Raw genomic sequence first — 6,000 nt, 5'->3', positions numbered from 1 at the left:
TTATGATATGTATATTGCCTTTTATAGGTACAGATAAACCAATGTTAATTATTATGCAATGAGATTATATGATCATAATTTTTATCCATGATATTTGGATAATTAGCGATATATTTATTATTTAAACTAATTTATTTTTATCTGTACTTTTTTATTAGTTTATTTATAGGGTTCTGAGCTTCAAAATTAGACCTTGAGTCTGTCTTATTGTCCCAGGGGAAAGAAGACACACATTAACTACAGAAGATGAAGAAGCCAATTAAGTATCTACATATATTTCTTTTGAACTCATAATAAAACCATTGCCAAAGTTTTGCATTTAAAAAACTAGCTTTTTGAAAAAGGAAAGATTTTTCTGAAATCTAAAATATTAATTTTCAGAGTACTTTGCATAGTGTTTATGTCATATGTAACTTGGTAGAGAAAAATACATAATAATTTAAGAGCCATGGTTTTTAAAATATAAATTATTCTCCATGTTCTTTTCAGGAAAGATAACTCAGAAGGCTGTGACAAGAAAATCTTTAGAGGGGGAAAAATGAACAATAGAATACATTATTGATGTAGATGCTAAGAGTCAGAATGTTAAAAGAGAGAATTTAGAAAACCTATGTAAGTTTAGAGTGCTCTCAGAGCACTCGAACACATGTGGCTCACTTCTCAACAGTAATCTGAGAACACTCTAAGCCTCATTGAGAAGTTGGGCACTCATGATGGTATTTTAGAAGTTAAGTAGTAATAATTAACTAAAGTTAGACTGAAAAACTTGAGGAGACTCCAGAAAGTCCTACTAAACTCTGTGTTGCAGAATGCGGGGAAAGTTGCCAAGAGTTCCTGAACATAATAAAGACCTTAAGAATGCATTCATTTTTTAAAAAAATAGATATTTGTGAAGTACTTTTATCATTCTTTTTTATTTTCTTGATTTATATACGCTACCTATATATGGTACACATATATTTTATATGTTGCGTATTTATTTATTACATATATATCACATATATGCGTATGCTACAAATATATGTATGTTATATATTATATAGATAGATATATTACTGCATATGTTACACAGATAACATATATTTATCTAATTATCAGTCTAAGCTAACAAGATAAAAAATCTCTTCTGGAAGATAATTTCTTTTGTATTTTGTTAGTTTATTGATTTTATAGACATTTATCTTGTACCACTTATATTTTAATCTACTCCAAACTTGTTCAGGGTATGAGGAATTACAATATCAAAATTAGAATCAAACCCTAAAACTGGGAACACCAAAGTGTGAGCAAAGTAAACATGAGCATCCTAGATCATGCTGGCATCCTTGAAGGTGGATTTAGTGGACCTATATTGATAAGGTGTAGATAATTTTTAGGAGAAACAAAGTTAATATATCTATGGACATAAGAATTTACAAAGTTATGTTCTTGGTATTTATAATTATTAAGTTATAAATAAATATTAAACTATTATTTATGTTTAAATAAATTAACACTATTGATGTCAACAAAAACAACAAATATATCAAATATATTACATTTCAACCCTTAAATTATGAAATGTAGAGTTCAAAATTTTAAAAAATATTTAAAGTATTGAAAAAACAAAGATAAATCTTGTAGTAAAAAATGAGTCAGTAATTAAAGCTTACTTAAAATAACGGGTTGTTTCGAAAAAAATCAAGTAATGTTTTAAAACTCATAAGCTATGCTATTGGAATTAAAAACTCAGTAAATGAATTAAACAGAAATTTTGACAGTGCTGGAAACAGAATAAATAAATTAGAAATTAGATCTGAAGAAATTACCAGAATATAACTAGCACATGGAAGCAATAAAAGGAAGGTTAAGAGACATAGCAGATAAAAATAAGCAGATCCAGTATACGTTAAGCTGAGAAAATAGAGGAAAAATGTTTTAAAAAAGAAAAAATATTCCAAAAAATCACTGCATTTTTTAAAGAATTGTTGAAAGATATACATCCACAGGCAGAGACAGATTTTTTAAAAGAAGCGTAAAAGGAGCAATTCAGAACTTTACTGCAGCAAAACTAAAAAACATCAAAGAAAAATAAAAGATCAGATAAAAATCAGCTAGAGGAAGAAATATTGAATTTACCAAAGTTTGTTTATTTTTGGTAAACAATTGTTATGGAAGGAAGCCAGACATGAATAGAATAATATCTTGAATTTGCTTACAGAATATAACAGTGAAACAAAGTAGTGTACACAATAGAGATTATGTTATGAAAGTGTTAAATAAAAATGTATGCATGGTCAGATAAACATTATCATGTAAATAAAATGTTGTATATTTAGGTAAATATATTTTAGAGTCTTTGTAGAATTTGGGATAAGATTTAAAAATAAACATTTTGAAGTTTTTAAATATGCATGGAAAACTTAGAAAAAATAAGTAGATTCAAATAACAAGCTAAAAGTGAGAAGATGAGTAATAATAAAACAAATAATCTAAGGTTTAATTGTTCAAAGAAACCAACAGAAGAATGAAGACAGGATGGTAAATGAAATTTTGCAAGAATCTAACAGTATACCATTCAATATATAATGTTATATAGAAATTCTGTAAAAAAAAATCACTTACTGGGAAAATTAAGAAATCCATTTTTATAAGAAGATATGTAGAATATACAGGGAATATATTTAAACATAAGAATACATCTAGAAGAACAAAATATCCAAATATGTAAGAGATTTGGAAGATGGCTGATGACATAGAGCCAGGAAGAGCTACTCCTGTTGAGAGACAAGACCATCAAGATGACCAGCACATTCCAAGCAGATCTTCTGAAAAAGGCATTGAGAGTGGAAGGAGGGTGTATGCTGATGCTGGACTGAAAGTGGAGGAAGGTGGGAACCCTGCATGGGGTTGCAGACAACCAGGACTCATGGCTGGCCCTCAGCAGCTCCTAGAAAAGGGGTGAGTTAAGCAGGTGTAGAGTGGCCCATTCTTGCCGTTAACCTCTGGAATCCTAGCTGCAGGAGACTCCGTGACCCCATCGACATGTGTGATCTGGCAAGGATAGCTGCTTGGAGAGTTGGCAGGGACAGGACTCCAGCACCTACAGAGCTCAGAGGGTTTGCCACAGGAAAAACTGCATTTGAGCATGGCCAGGGACGCCTAATCACCACACCTCCCTATGCTCCCTTAGGTGCCTTTGGCTTTTGTTGACTCTTGGAACTGGACAGAACAGGGCTATCTTGCCCATGGGACAATGTAAGTCTGATCTGAGCAGCCACTGTATGCTGGCCTTTTTCAGGGTTTCTGTCTGGCCTTACCTCCTTGGAGAACAGCCTCAGATGCTCAACTGGGTTGCTTCCCAGTGTCCACCACAAGAGCTTCTTCACTGGTAGACCTTGTTTAAGCATTGTAGAGATTCAGCAGATGGGCCCCCACAAGCACACTGGTGCCTGAAGCCTCCCTCTACCACTTGGCCAGTTCATATGTGAGCATAGAACTTGCTGCCACTGCTTAAAAAGAAGCACTTTTGCAAGCAACCCCCATAGGAGTGTTGCTGCCAGTGGACTGAAAACACCTCAGCCCTTCCAGTGCAGCAAGTGTTTAACCTTGAGGGCCCAGAGAAGAAAGCCATGAGGCAGGCCCCAGCCCCTCAGTGTTAGAGCACACAGCCTAGCAGTGTTAAGCTGAGCACTGGCCCCCTGAAATCATCCAGAAATGAAGCCAGACAACTGAATTCAACTTATACCGCAGTCAAACCCTCAAGGGCAACAAAAAATATAAAAGCAAAAACCCCATTCAAAAGACAGTAATGTCAAAGATTAAAGAGACATCAGCCCACACAGATGAGAAAGAACCAGTGCAAGAACTCTGGCAACTCAAAAAGCCAGAGTGTCTTCTTACTTCCATATAACTGAACTAGCTCCCCAGCAATGGTTCTTAACATGGTGAAATGGCTGAAATTACACAGAATTCAGAATTTGGATGGCAAAGAAAATAATTGACATTCAGGAGAAAGATGAAACCCAATCCAAGGAATTTAAGGAATCCAGTAAAATAATACAAGAAATGAAAGTTGAAATAGCTGTTTTAAGAAAAAATTAAACTGACCCGATAGAACTGAAAAATTGCAAGAATTCATAATATAATACAAATTGTTAATAGCAAAATAGACCAAGCCAAGGATAGAATCTCAGAGCTCAAAGACCAGTTCTTTGAATAAACTCAGTCAAACACAAAGAAAAAAGCATGAACAAAACCTCTGAGAGATATGTAATTATGTAAAGAGACCAAACCTATGACACGTTGGCATCTTTTTTTTTTTTCTTTTTTGAGACAGAGTCTTACTCTGTCACCCAGGCTGGAGTGCAGTGATGCAATCTCAACTCACCGCAACCTCCGCCTTCCGGGTTCAAGCGATTATCCTGCCTCAGCCTCCTGAGTAGCTGGGACTATCGGCGCATGCCACCACAACTGGTTAATTTTTGTGTTCTTAGTAGAGACAGGGTTTTGCCATTTTGGCCAGGCTGGTTTCAAACTCCTGACCTCAGGTGATCCACCTGTCTTGGCCTCCCAAAGTGTTGGAATTACAGGTGTGAGCCACTGCACCCAGCCTCATTGGCATCTTTGAAAGAGGAAGAGAGAGAGAGAGCAAACACTTTGGAAAATATATTTGAAAATATTGCCTATGAAAATTTGCCCCACCTCACTAGAGAGGTTGAAAGTCAAATTCAAAACAATTCAGAGAAGCCCTGAGAGATGCTATACAAGAAGACCATCCCCAAGACGTAAAGTCCTCAGATCCTCTAAGATCAATGCAAAAGAAGAAGAAAAAAAAATAGGGGTATCAAGAGGGAAGGGGCAGGCTACCTACAAAGAAAATGCCATCAGGCTAACAGCAGACCTTTCAGCCGAAACCCTACAAGCCAGAAGAGATTGGGGGCCTATATTTACCATTTTTAAAGAAAAGAAATTCCAGTGAAGAATTTCACATCCAGCCAGTTTAAGCTTCTTAAATGAAGGAGAAATAAAATTCTTATAAAAGATGGAAGTGCTAAAGGATTTCATTACCACCAGACCAGCCTCATAAGAGGCCCTTAAACGAGTGCTAAACCTAGAAACAAAAGACTGTTACTGGCCACCACAAAAACACCCTTAAGTTTATAGATTATTGACACTATAAAGCAACTGCACAATCAAGTCTTCATAACAATCAGATAACAGCACAATGACAAGATCAAATATACACATATCAATATTAATCTTGAATATAAACAGGCTAAATGCCCTCTGTAAAAGATAGAGTGACAAGGGTAAAGAAGCAAGACCTGTGTGTAGAGCCTTCAAGAGACCCATCTCACATGCAGTGAAACCCATAGGCTCAAAGTAAAGGGATGGAGAAAAATCTATGAAGCAATTTAAAAAAAAAGCAGGGGGCTGCTATTTTTATTCAGACAAAACAGTTTTTAAAAATACAATAAGTAGACTGATTTGAGTAATAATAAATCTCCGGCCTCCTGCACAGCTAGCTCTGTGTGAATTACTTTCTCTATTATAATTCCCCTATCTTGAGAAATCAGTTATATCTAGGCAAGAGGCAAGGTGAACCCATTGGTCAGTTACAAATTTGGGGGATTGCCCTTGTGCCTACCTGCCTGCTGTTTGGTAGCCCTCCTCTGGCGATGGATCTAGAAGCCAGCCCAAGTGGCCGCCTAGTTCTCTTGGACTAGAGACTGATTCTGATACTCTCTCCACTGGTGGGGTGCTGCTGACCCAAGGTGCATGGATTTAATTGCAATAGAGAAACAGTCCGGAAGAGACATCCCTTAAATGTAGCTCTTTCACAGGGTGTCTGTCTGTAGCCCCATTTCAGAGTGTCTGGGTTGGTGAGTATCCTAGGCACTGCCAACACCTCCTTGCTTCTCCCAGCTGGTTCCGTAGCCCCATGGTGGGGTGTCTGTTTGTAGCTCGACCACGGGTGTCTGTCTTGGTTTGGGTCCCTTGAGGGTCTTGGTTTGTCTG

Source organism: Gorilla gorilla, chromosome 3 (genome assembly GCF_029281585.2).
Source record: "Gorilla gorilla gorilla isolate KB3781 chromosome 3, NHGRI_mGorGor1-v2.1_pri, whole genome shotgun sequence".
Lineage (NCBI taxonomy): Eukaryota > Metazoa > Chordata > Mammalia > Primates > Hominidae > Gorilla > Gorilla gorilla.
Note: the sequence above shows the minus strand (reverse complement) of the source record.